Source organism: Pezoporus wallicus, unplaced genomic scaffold (assembly GCF_028554395.1).
Source record: "Pezoporus wallicus isolate ANWC-B61680 ecotype Strahan unplaced genomic scaffold, APGP_CSIRO_Pwel_v1 contig_5485, whole genome shotgun sequence".
Taxonomy (NCBI): Eukaryota; Metazoa; Chordata; class Aves; order Psittaciformes; family Psittacidae; genus Pezoporus; species Pezoporus wallicus.
The window spans coordinates 6,494,732-6,511,945 of NW_026641550.1; the positions used below are offsets into that span (position 1 = coordinate 6,494,732).

Here is a 17,214-nt window from a genome sequence, read left to right on the forward strand (position 1 = left end):
AACAAGAGCAAGGTCAAGCCATTGGGCCAAAACATAGACCTTATCTCCCCCTGAGCTCTTAATCACAATTCTATCAACACAGTCTTTGTGTACAAGGACTGGCAGTAACCCAGAAGCCCCAGTGTCAGATTGTGGCAATATTAAGAGCCTGCTGCCTGCCATAACATCCAGCAAGTGATATGAAGACATACAGAAAACTTAATTAAAGCCTGACCTAATCAACAAGATTGGGGCTCACCACATTGTTTTTTGCTTACATTCCAGTTGTGCATCAACATGTTGCATGTCACTGACTTACTGCAATATGAAAATGCACAACTACATAAATAGTACCAGAGGGAGTTACCTAAATAAATGAATCATGTATAGCTAAATAAATCTTTCAGATATTACTGAGTCCCAAATGTAACACAGAATACTAACTGACAGAGAGGAATGAGTAAGAGGATGTGTCTACAAATATTTTCTCACACACAGCTGTGAATTACTTTGAAAATTTGACCCTTTTCCCCATTCACTATCCAAAAGTATTTCTATGTTATGTGTTTATGGCAACATACCAGGAGATTTGGGTTCAAAGTCCACGACTGCTTCAGATTCTCTAGCTAATTCTGAGAAAGTCACGTATTTGAGGCCTTCTGGGAAAGACAGTTACGGACATTTTTCTCTGGTCCTCTTTGCTTTTCTTGTCTATCTAGGATCAGAGACAGATTTTTAAAGGTATTCTGATAGCTAAAGATGCAACCAGTGCTCCTGACAATCTGATCAGTCACTTCACCTTGCACTTGAGAATGACAGCAAATATCTCCTATCCCCAAGTGCCTGCAGATCCTCATCAGATCTGGGATGGTGAGTGCCCATCAGTGTGTACATTGCCTAATACAAGGGTGGCAGTATTTCACAGGGTAATGTTAGAAAAACAAAACATACAGTGGTAAGGAACCATGGATTTCAGTAGAGTTTAATTTAGTTTTTCTGCATAGCTTTTTCTGTAAGTACTGCTACAGCTACACTATACAATAGCAGATGCATCAAAACTGCTGAAAAAGCATGTTTCCATAGAGAAAGTAAATAATTCTAATTTAGCAAGCAAAATTTACAGTAATTCAACGAGGGTGCAGATTACATTGCCCTGCTGCATAGTTGTACAAAGGCTTAAATAGTCCATACATTTTGCTGGTTTTATTTTACAAAACAAGCCAACTAAATCCTCACATGTAAAATAATGCACAATGAAAAATACAGCTCTAGGCCTGCTGCTGCTCTTCTACCTCACCCGTTTGCCCAGTTCTTTCCCAGCCTATTGCCCTGGCCCTGCTTGTCTCACTTGCTGAAAGTATCCCACAGTGGAGTCTGAAGTTGCTCAGTCAAGGGAAAAGTCAGTAGGACTGAGCATGGAAATCAGTGCTCCCTGGCCTCACCATGTGGTGCTACCTGGCTGGCCCTAAACCTCTCAACATAAAAGAGCTACACAACACTTGGAAGATGCTGTTCAGCCCTCTTTTCCTAGCACAACAGAGACAGATTCTTAGCTAAGGCCCTGAAACAGTCCTCAAAGACAAAATAAAAGGAAATACTGTTCAGGGTTCCCATGTGGCTGATTTTCCCATTCTCCTACTTTCCTCCCCCTTTCTTCATTCTCCTAGGATTTAAATAATGACTGAAGGATTAAAAACAGCATAAGTTAGTAATCATCCTATCATGCCTTAAAGACAACAGAACTCAATGAGTGCTGATGGTTTGAATACCTCAGTAGGCTGAAATATATTCAGAGAGCATTTCAGTGAATTTAGGTAAATGGGGAGAATGGTAAAAAAAAATCCCAAAAAGCAAAGTCTGATCTTGGATAATTAACAGCAGAAACAGGGCTAAATTGAAATAAATTATTCAGTGCAAGTACTTCAGACAGCTCTTAAGAATAACACATGGATCTGTGGCACTCTTTAGGGGACTTTGTGCCTATAAACTAATTAATAGATCTGACTTCTCCATATGTAGTTTTTCCATCTGTAACAGATAAAGTATGGATAGGTTTCTTCATGTAACAGGAAAAATTAAAACTAAAGTTATTTTTGTAAGTTGTAGAATATTCTCTAACTTATTCAGAACGCGAATGTGTGAAATACCATGACAGAATGGAAATTGATTTTGTAAAATGTGAGAGTGAACGACCGCGCTCTGAAACATGTGGTGCAAAGTCAGAGACACGGCGCTCTGCTTCCTTCCCCTCCAACTACCACCCAGGCATGTCGCAACACAAACGGCAGAGCACAGCCAAAAGGGCAGCTAATAACCTGCTCCTCACTATGGTGAGGAAGCAAGAAGGCCACGTCAAAAGTGTTTGCATTCTAAAGCTGAAAAGTTCCAACTTCCTGCCACTCCACTACTCTGTACACCAAGGTCTCACTCAAGCCTTTGCAAACACTACTCAAACAATTTCAGAAATATACCCATAATTTTATTACCTGATCTCCCATGTTGGTAAAGTGTTTGGACCCTTTGATTTAAACATCACAGGAGCTTCCAGTCACTTCTTGGGGTAGCCACCATGTTATGGGCGTAGGAAAACACTGTACAGATTACTAGGCCAAAGAGAGCTCATGACATGCATGAGCTTGTCCAGCCTTTGCAACTGGTTAGAAATCTGTTTCAAGCCATGTCCTCCAGCCCAGGATGTGAATGCTGCTAGGACACAGCTGAGAAATAGCTCACTTCTGTTTTTACATATATGACCTCACAATTTACAGAATCAACACTTGGATTTCAGAAGTAGCTTCCAAAGTTTTAGTCAAACTAATTTACTTCAGTCAGGGTCACCCATATACATTAACCAAACCCCATTTGCAAGGACCGACAGTCTCTCCCATGCTTCCCTCTCCCTGCCTGGAGACCTGGCCAGTGTGGGAAGCTGCCATTCCCACAGATGTTAGCATACTTACTTGTAAAGGTTAGTTATTTTTAAAGGTTACTTAACATTAAAGAACATTAGCAGAAGGTAACACAGTCTCATGTTTCAATGTTTAAAAAGCAAGAGCTGTTGTACAGCCAAGTCACCACTGACATTCAGAAAACCTCCAAATCTATGTAGAGGCTAAGAAATATGTTAGCAGTTTTTTTACCTGACAAGTTTCCTCCTAAAATGGTTCATGACTCCAATCCACAAACTGTCCAACAGCACTGCCATGCCCAGCCAGTATCTCTGCCAAGAATTAACCCCTCTTCCTCCTCTCCCCTCTTCTTATCACATATCCATCTTCACACCTCATCACCCAGCAGCCCAAATATCTGGCCACCTCCCCTGTAAAATGCCTTTTATGCAGCATGATTGCCACAACTTGAAGCCTAGCAACGTTCCTGCCCTAGTCTCCAAATCCAACATTTGCTTGAGTGTGTTGATATCAGATCTCATGATTGACTTTAAGGAGAGCATCAAGAAGAGTTTCCTTTGCTTCGTCTTCTGTTGCTGAATACAGACAAGCCCTAACATCTATCCTTTAATTAGCATGAATAGTGACAATTTTTTGGAGACAACCTGGAGTTTCATCCAATCTGAAGTTAGGCCTAAACCCAAACTAAACACTCCTCAAGAATTCTGGAGTCTATACTTAGATGTGGGGGTTTGGTCTCACTTCCCCTTAAGGTGATCCTGCACACAAGATCGAGAAGATGCTTTCTCCTTTTTACCTTGTTTTCCCCTTGGACTTCATTCCTTATTACAGAGCACTCTTCCCAGAATTGCCTTGTCTCATTTGGGCCAGTCAGAAATACAGCACTAAAGTGTGAGCACTTAGAAAATCAACCATACACATCCAGATTATTCTTTTGTTTGCGATGGGGTTTGTTTGTGGTTTGTTGTTAGGTTTGGGTTTTTTTGCAAACCTATATGCTTTTTTAACATTGTTAGACTACATCTGCTCCTACCATCTCTTTGTAGTTATGCTCATCTTCCTTTTGTCAATCCCAACACGCTTTTCACTTTAGCAAGCTAAGAATATGATCTCATATGCAAGAGATCCAAATTTGTGCTAGAAAAAAGCTATGAGAGAATATCAAAAGGAGAAGAGAACAAGGTAGCACAAGAGCCTGTTGCCCTCTGCCATCAGTGCCAAACTATCCAACAGGATGCTACATACGCAGAACTGGCACGGTATTTCACAGGGCCCTCCTTTTTCACACTGATTGTATTAAAAAAATAAAATCATTTGGCAATTAAGAAATCCTTCCACTGTTTTACCATTCTGCTTAAGGAAACAACAAAAGCTTCCCTAGCAGTCTCTCTGATCTGTATTTGATACGCCAGTTAAAGAAGTCAGTGCATGTGACTGCTCCTGCAGGTGCCGGTGCTCCAGTGACGGCAAACCAGGGCAAGCAGCAATCCCGTTTTCTCAGCAGTCATCCTGTGTAGGCTGCTGCTCTTACCATGGAGCTGCGGTGCAGCAAGGCAAATGGTGTACAATAAAATAACCAGCTTTCCCCAGCACCACAGGGATATCTCATCTCCACTACAGCTGTGCAGTTAATAAGTACCTGCTTTGATACTGCTTAGTTTATTATTTGTAAATGTGCAGTCAGGTCAGTCAGAATCCACATGAACAAAGCCCAAGAGCCTTCTGTTTCCAGCCTCAGCTGGTACTAACTGGCCACACTCAAAGAAGAAAAAAAGGAAAATAAAGAAGAGCTGCTCTCTTGGGGCTAAGCTTGTTTCCTATATAGTAGTTTCATAGAGGTGAATCTTCCAGTAACCTGGTTGGATGACACAAATTGTGCTGTGAACAACAGGAGGCTTGTCAGCGCTGCACCAGCATACAAATGAATGTAACAGATGGGTAGCATTTAACTCACCTAAAGATAAAATTATGATCTTCAGTCATTGAGAAAGATGATAACTTAACCACAGGATGTATCGCAATTAGCTTCCTCAGCAGCCTACAGAAGCAATATATACAAATTACAAGATAATCTTCCGCAATTTGAAACCATTTAGGATCTTTAGCATCATATACCTGGATCAATTTAAATCTTCAAGTTGCTATCATCTGTCCTTTTTACTCAGAGATAAATAACGCCTCATTTTCTAGTGAAACACAGTAGATGTGTTTTTTTGTCTGGCCTTACTGTATCATTTCTTTCAAGTTACATGGTTGAACTATAACGAACTCCACAGGACTGTGGTTGCAAAGCAGAAGCAGCACCGGCCACCTCAATATCTGTATTAGATTGCCCCCAGTGGCAAGAACTGTAAAAGACTTTTGCAAACGGAAAAGAAAATTTTCAATTGAGAATGAGTGCTGGTGGGGAAAAGAAATGCTGCATGTAGAAATCTTTAAGCTTTCATCCATTTCTAGGAAACTGGAATGGGAGGAGCATTCCTCCTACTCCTAAAGACATCTGCACTGTGGGGATACAGAGAAACTACTGCAGCACAAACAAGGTTTTGGCAAATTAAAGCTTGTCAGAATTATAGTGAGCTTCCTGTTGATCTGGGTCTACTTATACTTACATTACAATTCTGTGCTTCTTTCTGCTGTTCCTCTTTGGACATATAATACTTAAAAACTAGCTCAAGAACTTGAGAGGCTTAATTCTCTGCACAGTGTAGGAGTAGCCAAGATATTTCTTTCTATGGCCTTCTTCATTCTCCTGCCTTGTTTTCGACTTAGCATCTGGCAAAACTGGAAAAACCCTGGGACATAAAAATTCCCTTAACTGTGAGTAAGCCCTCATTATTATGTCTTCTTTTATTTTTTTTTTTTTTTTTATAAAATGGCTGCTTGATTAATGCATGTTTGCCTGGAAAATTCTCTCCTCTCCTTCACTCTCTCCTACAATTGTTTTGCATTTTAGTGTCTGCTTTGGAAAGGGAAAAAAGCTGGATTCTAGGTTAAATCTTGGCCCCTTCCTGAGATCTGTGAGACTTTTGTTGTTCATTTCCATGGCACCAAGATTTGACCCTTATTCTTAACAGCTAGAGTCTCCAACAGTGGCCTACCGCAGCACTTTAAGTCTTTGGAGTGAATGATCAAATCCAAAGTTGCTGTTTAAAATACCAGTGATTTCTCAAAAGCCTGTTTAATTCATTAGGCTTTACCCAATCCACTCAGCCTTGTTCTGACAAATCCAGTAAGCTGTACTCTCTCATGCTCCCTTCCTGTGTTAAGTGGCAGCACTTTTAACCTTGCACAGAGTAAGAATTTACCCCAAACAAGTTTAAAAAATAAAAGTTCTTCCCTATTGAAATCTGCAGCTGATACTTGCAAATGTGATGATTTTAGAGAGACTGAATCTTTGCTATAGAAAGATGACTATTTAAAACCTAAACAGGAGACTAAAACTTTTTCACAAGTCAGTCTCATTTGAGTTTTTGTACTTGGCTATTATGGGTAGCTGTCTGGACTCACAGCCAATGGAATTAAACATTTGAGAGATTGTGATTCATGATAGAGTCTGGTTATGAAGCTAATTACACCTCTTGTCATTGTTGACAATGTATGATTACAGAGACAAAAATCTTGGTTCTGCTAGTGCTAGTTGAATTTCATGGGAGGGAATAGACAGAGAGGGAAAAAAAAAAAAAGAAAGGAAAACAAAAGAAATCAAAACAACCTTCTCATTTAAGAAAAGACTAATCAAGTCCAGAAAAACAAGAAGAAAAAAGAAAATAGTCACACCTAACAAGAACACCGAAGTTTCCTTAAATGCTGAAGGAGATGATATGCATGTAAAAAGGTATAAAAGGTTATTTTCAATGCACTTTTAAAGTAGACACTTAAAGGCAAGTTTAAAACCTCTAGAAAACTAAAACGGAAAAAATCCCTGAAATAAAATCTTGAACATAAGACACAATTCCAGCTTTGCAAGTAAGGCAACACATTCCAGTACATCATGCCGATGCCAAGGCTTCTTTCAGACAAAAGCACATCTTTTCCGAGAATCACAAGTCCTCTTTAGAAGCAAGGGCTGGATTCACTATCCCTTGTGACCTGCAGTCTCCCAGTTCTACAGGTACAACACTTAATATAGAACTGAAATAGTAAGCCTTCAGTATTTTCCATGGAATCGCCTAGCCTGTATGTTCATCCCCTAGTTGCTGATTTTAAACTTCACCTATTACTATGAACATTAACTTAATTTCTCAAGTTACTGCACCATAAAATCTTGCATGCTCAGAAAGGTACGGCTTTTTTCTTTTTATTTTTTTTTCCTTTTAAGAATCTCAGTTACTATAGGAAACACTTACCAAATACTAATTGAATTTTAGATATTTTTTCTGACATTTTAGATGGGGTTTTTATGACAACAGAAGAGTCTAAAGAGTTTAAAGAGTCTGTTGTCTTGTGAAATAGAAATTTTGAAAAAGTCTGATTTTTCTTACGATCATAAATTATCACACTCCTGGGAAAATTTCGTGATCTTATTGAAAAGAAATTTTGATTGTTCGTGCTTGCAGAGAAAAAAAAAGCCAGAAGTCACGAACAAAAACCGAATAAAGTTTATAACACAGTTTATAACACACACACAAAAAAACAGATAATTTTAGTAGAGAGAAGAAAGGCTTGCGACTTTGAGCTTCTGATTGGCAAAATGCTACAAAGTGAAGGACGAAGAAGTGTTTATGGAGACAGATTCTTTCACGGTTTTAGAATACTCCATGCTGGTCCCAAAGAGCCTGCAGGTCATGCTACAAAGCTTACCCAATTGCCCTGACTTGTAGATGTTTAAGGGTCTCTGGCTACAAGTAAGGATAGTGGCACAACTTGCTTTTACCTTTGGTAAAGTACGATATAGTTTTATACAGAGGAGTTATTCTTGTTTTCATTCTTTCTTTAATTTAGCTGAAAGTGACCTGGACCCTCAGCCTGACCTCTAGACCCCCTATCAGTGCAAAAGGCACTTGGTATAATTTTGTTTATCAGCAATAATTTCTTCTAGCCCACTGCAGATGGACTGTAGAGGTAGGAAGTAGAAAGAGATTAGATTCCTCTTTCCTCGATTTTTTTTTTTTATATTGAGACTGCTGCTAAAACATTGTTTCCAAAGCCACAGGTGAACCTATAGCTACAAAGATGATGATGAAAATAGCACTTAGAAATGGAATCCATCTCTCCTGATCAGATACCTGTCAGCTCAAATACATTGTACTTGAACTTTTAAATTTAAAAATGTAATTTTACCCAGCCTCCCAGAAAGCACGACAGAATCTGGGAGTCATGAAGTAAAAGGGAAAAATGGTATATTAATGTTCTAACCTCTGTCAATGTTTTAAATCTGGAAACTGCTATTCGTTTAAGCAAGACTGGTAGTTTCAGAGGGAATATAGGTAGGCTATACTTAAACTAAATTGTGTATCATTCATATTCTGTTCATTCAGAAATTCAATGTAAATTTTAGACACTTTAGGGAAAAGAACAGAAAAAATGCTGAAGTATGCTTATGAGGATGAGGTTTTGGAAGATGGAACTTTATTGCCTGCACACATTAGCCACTTATTTCATATATGAATGACAGCAAAGCCTGACTGGTTAGTGCTGGGTTCAAACTTCTGATGAGTATTTAAAGTGTGATAGAAGATAGTTCCATATTTTTTTTTCTAGGAATAATCTTACATCCTAACCATAGAAATGTGAACTGCCCACATACAGGCACACACACAGCTCTGAAAATGCCATTCCCTTTCATGGTTGTAAACCAAAACAACAAATCATTTCAGCAAGATCATTTTCTGCTTTCTGCTTATTCCTACAAATAAAGAAAGGCATGGGCCTATCCTATCTTCAAACAACAAAAAATAATTTGGGGATTTAACAATAATTTAATTTGTATTAACCATGGCACAACATAAACATTTTCTTCAAAGCTGAAGCACAAAGAGCTTATACACATTTTCCATGTGCGGGTTTTTTTGTGTCTGTGAACTGCTGAGACTGTTTTCATTAAAACAAAGAAAAAAACCCACTTCTTGCATGAATCAGTTTCATATTTAAACTGCAGGATTCCTCATTTAATAGTTTACTTGTCGATTGAATTAATACGGATGTTCAGCAAAGGTGGACCAACAAGAAAAAACAGAGCAGGAGGACATGGAATACCATTACACAACAGAAACAGGGAAAAGTGAGACTCAGCGTAGTGCCAGAGCAAACAGGTATGACATGAGAACTTGTACATTTCTCTCCTCATATTTCCATCAATATTAATTTGCAACATGCTTCCATGCCCTGTGAAGTAAACACAAGCTTTGAGGCAGGACCGTGAGAACAACCTTGCTTAGAACTAATGACGGAGATCAAAGACAAAGTACATGAGTTTCAGCTGTGGTGGCTGATCTCAGTACTGTCAGTGTACCTCATCCAAAAACCTGCCTTGGTGAAGCCAGGTTTTCACTTAAAATGCCCTCACAGTTGATACCGCTGATTTTCTGACGGTGAGCTGCATGGTGAGCACCCTCTTGGAAAGATGGCAGGATAGGTGGGAAAGTGGGTGGTAAGGCTGGTGCCACAGGACAAGCCACTTGCTGTGACTGGGTCACCAGGACCAAGGCAGTTCCCATTACATGACACTGACAGACCCCTGGGACCCCCAGGAAAGACAGTGGGAGGGTATAGACAGCATATCTGGTACTTGGACCTTGGATTTGGTATCCCTCTGTATAAGGCTGAAGGGCTGAATGGCAGCTCTAGGCTTCATTTCATTCCAAAGCTATCAATGAGCTCCACATGACAAAACCTCACTTGTAGGTGTCCAAGGTTTCCTGAACACCCAGGAGGTTAAGGCACTTTTGAAAATGAGGCTGCAGTCTTTCAGTAGATAAATCTTTTTCTCTGCCTTAGGTGTGGGCTTGGTACAATTGTTTCCTCTGAATGCTTCTCCCATTGCAATAGAAATCACCCTACTGACTCAAGTTTAATAGGATTTGAACTCACTGCTGGTTTCTGCCAAGAAAACAGAATCTTTTAGCTTTCTGTGCACAGGGAGAGAGATGTTAAAATTAGCCACGAGCAGTATATTGCTCCCTGAATACAAGAGAAAGGTACTGCAGTTTGCTGCACAAATGAAATTAGTTAAAACCATTAAATCTACAAGTACAGATTTAAACAAAGTGCTCTCTGGTTTGCCAAGGCAACAGCCGTGCACATAAGCATCACACAAATAACAAAATGTGTGCATTTGGGTTTTGCTCGATCAAACGAGAACTACTGCAGGGTCACAGCAGATAGCACTGTTACTTATTTCAGCATCCTACAACCAGTGTTGAGATGCTTTTTAAGCCGTGAGGCAGAGAGCTCACAGAAACCCAGATTACTTTTTCTGTGCCTTGTATTGCTTCTGCTGGTACAGTAGCCATTTCTGCTGTTAGCAGCTCAGTTAATCCCTGTAACATTTCCAAGGCCAGTGAAGGAACCAAAGGTTTTACACCAATTCAGATTTTACCTTGTTTCCTGCAGCATGGTAGGTCTAGCAATTGTAAAAGGATGAGCAGGTAGAGAAGAAAACACTCCCAAGGCTCCTGCTCAGTTGGATTCTGTTCAAACTGTGAGACATGACTGCAGACCCAGACTGTACTACATCCCAAATAGGCTGTTTCTGCTTCCCATTCCCAGGCCAGCAGAGAGGCCTGAGTGAGCATCCAAGTGTTTTACCATGGCTGGGCACCGGGGATGAACTCCATGACACTGGGGAGGTGTGGTGGGTGTGTGTGGAGGGGAGGCTCACTCCTACCTCACTAACTTGCAGAAAAATGAGCCCAGCTAAAGAGAAGAGGTTGGAAAGGTGATGAAGGCTGGAGCTCGGAAAGGAGGCATGGTACAGCCATGGTGGAGATACTGCAGAGGGAAGGCAAGAAGTGGGGACTCGGCATTGTAGACAGTGCATGCCAACATACACAAAACTGTAGCATTGGTGTGTGCAGAATCCTAGGATTTCTCTCTTTCAAACAGAAAACAGTACATATTTTTTAAATGCAAAATTATTTAGAATCATGAGTAGAAGAAGAATTTATCTGGACTGATACATATTTTTTGTCTTCTTTACAGAAAAATAGCTCTGTGAGCAGCAGATCCCATGAGCATTTGTATCTCAGTGTTTCCTTCCACCACTGACACTCTGATATCTGGTCGGCTCCATGTTCTGGATCCTGCAGCATGGAAACCTTCTCACTTTTACCTGGCCACCTGCTTTTGAGAACTTCCCAGACACTTCATAAATCCCAAGCCACTGACAAATTTGGTTGGAACAGACCATGAGTTCATGAAAGACTGGTCACATCATGTGGAAAGAGAGATTAATAATTAATACAGTCTGTCCTAATGCATAATGACTTTTCATTAAGAAGACAGACCATTTTTTGCTCCTGGTTATATAGCTGTGAGCCCAGAATTACTCTGATTCACAAGCTAACTTCAGTAATAGTGGAGGATGATCCTAACTACCTAACTGGACTGATGTTTATACACCACCTAACTATTGCAGTTATTTATCTATCAGGTAAGAGTGCATGTTTATGAGAAATAATGGGGGCAGCAGATATTAAATCTTCCAACAACTCCTCACTTGCGCTTGGCAAATTAAACATCTGAAAAGGAGGTTAGAATTCAGAGTACTTTTGGCATATTTTCATTTTCCCTTTTTAGTAGCACAAAAGAAATAAGAATACCTAAACACATTCTGGAAAAACCTGTACTCTGTTGCCTAAGGTGCATTATTTTCAGAGGACATTGCTAATTCAAACATCACAAAATAAACAAAGCAAAATGAGCTTCCTTTGTTACTGACTACTGCTACATTACAATAAAAGAATTATAAATCTGAGTTCATCTTTTTTTCTATCATTGTTTTCTGCCTACTTTTGTATTCTATTGGATTAGAACAGATTAATTTGGTTTAGTTTTCTTTCTAGCCACTTTTCATGTCCTGGCTTAGTAACAAGGCTCCATTTTTTAGAAAGAACAAAGTCTCAACATCTTCCATAAATTTTCCATTCATGCTACAGTTGCTTAAAAGAAAAAAAAAACTTAACTTTAATATTTGGATTTCAACTAGCTGGCAAAACAAATTTCTCAGTATGTGACAACACTTCTTCAAATAGCTGTCTTCAGCCCATTTTTTAACACTTTATACCACTTCATTGCTTCAAGCCCCAGATCATTTATTCTAGCTAGCTACTTGAATTCTTGCTCTTACCCCATCATTGACTGCTGTGACAAGAAAACCTCCGTTGTTGCCAATGGAGGAACAAGATGTAGCTTCATGATCAAGAAAAACAAAACAAAAAAAGTACCTTACTGGCCTCCCCTCAGTGGCTACCATTTAGACAAAATCTCCTCTTGCCCCAAAAGCCACCTTGCTGGTCAGGGCAGCATTAACATCTGCTGGGGAAAGCAGGGAAGTCAGCCCTAGATAGGCAGCTCCTCCTAATTTTGTACTGGGGAACTTGTGCTGTTGTCCCTCTAGCAGCTACACTAGCAAGACTGGGCTTAGCTGCTGGGGCAAACCAGCACCCTCTTCTTGTCTGACCCAAACAAAAATCCCCAGGCAGGCCACCCACCTTCTATCCTTAATCAAGTAGATTGCTGGCCCATCATTTCACCAGCTGGAAGCCAGCACCTAAGTCACAGGAGGCATCCTCCCTGATATGTCCCAGCCTGTATTGTTCCAGCCCTAGAATGGGCTGTAGTGGGCATGGCAGAAGCGGGATATGGCTAAAGCTCTGGGCTTAAGGAAGACAGGGACCAGTGCCCCTCCACGTAAACTCAGGCAACCCACCTATCCTAACTCCTAGATGCAGACTAGAGAAAAGACAACTGCTGTTTCCTGCTGTTTCAATCACAAATTCTTTCAGTGATCAGCATGTGTTTGCACAAGACCTGGCACAATGGGGCCACACTATTGTTTGGAATCTCCCCGACTTACCTTTGTACAAACGACCACTAGAAACAAATGTATTCTCGGATGCTTTGAGCAACCTGGTCTGGTGTCCCCGCCCATGGTACTGGTCTTGGAACTAGATGATTTTCAGGGTCCCTTCCAATCCAGACCATTCTATGATTCTTATGCTGGGTCTCTTTAAAACCTATGCACTGAATGCAAGTGTTCTGCAGTAGTAGATCAAGCTTTATTTTCTGAAGCACACAGCACTGTGCTTTTACCCATAGTAACTGACATTTGCAGTAGCTTGGTTTCAATGGAGATCAATCCATTTCCTTCCTAATAACAACAGAGAGTCATCTTGGATGACAGATTTTTGCCGATAACTTAATTAATCATACTGATAGAGATTTTGGGAAATATTATTCTAGCATAGCAACACAAATCAAATCAGACAAGCAGACCCAGAGAAAGGTGAGTGACTTTCCCAGAAACATGGTTTTACAATACTTAAGCGTTGTGAATATTATTTTGATACAGGGCAAGGAAAGACAAATGTAAGAATAATACAGTAAGTCTAGAAAACTCAACAGCCAGGTCCTGTTGCCATTCCTTAAATTCATTAATCCCTTTCCCTGTAAAAAGTAACACTGAAAACTCCTCATGCTCTAGGCCAGTAATGGCAGAAATTCCCAGGCATTTTGTTCATGGATCATGTCAGCTTCCTGAATACTCTCTGGGCTTCCACACTGCCCTGCATCACTCACCAACCTTTTAAGGCAGCATAGCTTTGCACGCCATTAGAGTGTTGCTGAGAATCACTATTCTTGATAATGTGACTTCAACAAATCTCGAGTGCTCTAACAACAGAGATGCCTACATCCAAGGTCAAGTTGTTCTGCTGGGGCAAGTGGAATGGTGACGAACCCAGTACCTGTTCACTTAGAGGTCACTTACTTAAGTATCAAACCACTAACTTCTGCTGTAACTCCTGGGATTTGCCTCATCGGTTTAATCCAGAGTGCCCTGCTTTGGTAGCAGCAGCCTTGAGGAAAGCATTGAGCCATATCCTAAGCCTTTTCCTGGAGTCAGATTGCACAGTAACAAGGAATTCCTGGCACTGTGGTACAGTAAACAGTTCTCCCATGTCCAGGATATAACACCAGAACAGATGATAATAAATAAGCCACTTCAACAGGGCTGTGAAAAATGATCCGTGACATATCTGTAGTGAAGCAAATGTCATCTCAGTACAGGCTTGTCTGGATGCCTACAGGAGAGCACACCAACCGTCTGGCTCAAATTCGCAGCTTACTACTAGTACGGTGCTGTGAGCATATTGGTGACTGACTAATTCTGCACAGCGGTTCTCTACCTAATGAGCATTCTTTCAAGCTATTAGCGTCACAGCATATCAAACGGTCTGTCACAAACCTATTTATCACCCGTTTCTCAAATTCAGGCAGGTATCCAGCAGCAACTATTCAGTATGGATATACGCACATGTGTTAGCTCTCTAGTAGGCTGGACCACTGTATCTAATTCAGGGCAGAATTACAGCCCTTGTGTATCTTGAGATCACTACAGGCACGTGGGATTAGAAGTGAAGCTCCTCACATTAAAAGCCTCTCTTCATGTTCGCCTGAAGAGCTAGTCACAAAAGCTAACTTCAGCCTGGTGAGACCGTGTTTCTTTCTACAGGCAGTGGAGAAGCGACTCCAATGGAGAATAAGGTGATCCAGAACAGAAGCCTAATTTAACTGCTCTGGTGGCCCACTCTCTATTCACTGCTGTCTAGGAAGCCTTTGCAAATACCGCCTCCCCCCCCCCCCCCCCACCTTTTATGCTGCCACCTCCTAAGACTATATTATGAATCTCATAGTATTTGATGTTTCTCTTCAAAGCCCCTTTTCTGAAGTAATTCAGTTTTATAGAGGAGGAGAGGGGAGGGGAGAGGATGTCAAAAGGCAAAAGTAAACAAGAAGTTGATTTTTCAAAGACAAACTCATGACATTTCAGGGCTTGACACTAGCAATTCTCAACTCCATCTTACTGCGACAGTCTAAGATGCCTTTTGAAATTTGCACAAGGAATACCTACATTTGCCTCGTGTCTTGTTCCAAGGGGGTTTTGCAGTATGATCAATGTTTGGTTTTCTCAAATTCCCACATATATCAGAATGCCATTCTATTTGTCATTTAAAGACAACATTAGCTTTTTATAGTAGATTGAAGAAAATCTTGCTTCTTTTTAATATCTGCATACCTAAGAATTGTAGTAAGTTTTCCTAAAACAACCTGAGCATTGCTTCTGACAAACAGTTGCACTTCCTTTAAGTAAAAAGGATTTCCAAAAGGTGTATTATAAAAATCTGATAATTCTCAGGAAAATATTGAATAAAATGACCATTTCAGAAATCACTTCAAAATCTTTAAAGTCATGTCTAAAAGTCTGGATGTTGTTCAGAGAAAAAAGCAGTCTCAAGTACATGCTGCCGTTTTTAGCTGATAACTTACCCAGCACTAAGGCAATATTTTAGGTCAGTTTCTGTTCTCTTTCACCTGGATAATTTTCATGGAATTCCTCCCGTGTTCTGGTTATGACCATTTGATGAAAATAGGGCAGCTGTTCCAACATTTTAGAATAATCCACTTTTCCAAAGGAGCTGATGACTCAATACAGTTTACCTTAAAAACATCAAATTTGAGGTGATCAGGATTTTATTTTATTTCAGTGTTAGATCTCTTTAAACTGCCCCAGACTGGGTTTTTAGAAGTTAGAGCACGTAACTAGTTAACCTTCACATTCTCTGATAAGAATGAATTTAGTCCTTGGAAGAAACTTCACAAGGGGATCTCCCATTCTACACACTGGCATTCAAGCAGTAGCAATAACTTGCACAACATCCGGACAGGTCTCCAGCTCATGAATTGCAGATAAGGAATCAGGACTCCAGAGAATGCCACATCTTGCCCAGGCAGGTAAGTCCTAGACTCAGCTACAATCACCTCTTTGTTTGATAGAGCTTCAGGTTACAACATTGAGAATTTTCTAATTTTATGTATCATCAGAGGAAGGGAACAAAGGGATAATCAGTGCATACAGGAAGGAGTCCATGACCTATTTTCCTGACCCTAACAGCTATGCATCTTTACTGTCGTACAGCAAATGTCCACAAGATATGGACAACAGGACACAGAGGAGATGACAAGAGGATTTAATAGAAGCTCTCTCTTCTGCACTGTATTCTTCATATATAACTTCCCTAGTATTTTCAGAAATAAAAGAAAATATCCATTTTATTTAACATCCTATGTGGACCGCACACAGAAGTCTATTCTGTATACTCATTATACATTCAGTCTACATTTTCTTACATAAAGCATTGAACTTTCTCTTAGCTCCAGCCGCTGGTCCATACTAAACACAATATTCTGTTATTTGACATTAAAATCTGAAAATGATTAGCAGAGCATTGATGTAATCAACTTTCAGCTATTCAGTATGTATACAGAGACATTTTGTTTTCTGTTCCTCTTTCTAGACTTATTGTTATGGTGAATAGCATTCTTTATTTACCCTTGAAAGGAGGATGAAGGGTTTCCCTAAGGGAAGAAAAAACTTCCTAATACAAAAATAGAGTACTAGAGAATACAGGCCTGGCCTGTTTATAAAGAGATAGACATGGCATGTAAGAAACAATGGGAAAATGCTTTTCTCCTTGGTAAATTAAGGACACACACAGCAGACTCTACTACTCCATTTCAAGGAGAAAACAGAGGAAGCTTATACCTCCAGTCAAGTCTCCAAACATCCTTTGGTCTTATTGTACTACCTGAATCCTGCTATACCCTGCTTGACACATGACATAGCTTCCTTAAGCATAGGTGCATGCATTTATACACACTCAGCAGCAAGACCTTCATGACTGTCATGTAATTAGTTTATCCACATCCCACAACTTAAATTGGTGCTCTTCATAACACTGGTTAATATACAGATCTGACACACAAATATACAGAGAATGATGGGAAATAATTTGTAAATACTTGGTCTACTTATCCACAGTGAGCTCTGGGCTGTAGGACTACCTTTATTCAAGCTAAAGATGCCAGAAAAGTTAAAGTATGTAAATACCATGTCAGACAGCCCTACATGGTAGCTCCATGTATGTGGGAATGTGGGTTTCAAGACAAGGCTATAATCCCAGCGGGGAAGTCCACCAAATGGTCCCAGTCACTTAAGCAGCTGGCTGCAAGGGTGGGATTTGGTTCAAGATTAAGGTTTAAGGCATGTAAGATGCACTAAGTGCCTGAATTCCTATTACAGTCAAAGGAGACCTACACAATATAG

General features: G+C 40.1%; 1 long non-coding RNA gene across 2 annotated transcripts in view; it reads right to left on the reverse strand.

Moving 5' to 3' along the window:
- The window catches only part of LOC130607343 (uncharacterized), a 43,241-nt gene extending 27,274 nt beyond the window's left edge, over positions 1–15,967 (reverse strand). Inside the window, exon 1 of one of the 2 annotated variants that reach the window (XR_008974225.1) lies at positions 15,378–15,967. This is a non-coding gene — a long non-coding RNA (uncharacterized LOC130607343). Of the gene's footprint in view, positions 1–4,842; positions 4,933–15,377 lie in introns of those variants that run through there. The other variant, XR_008974226.1, reaches the window with a different exon arrangement.
- Between the last annotated feature and the right edge of the window lie 1,247 nt (positions 15,968–17,214).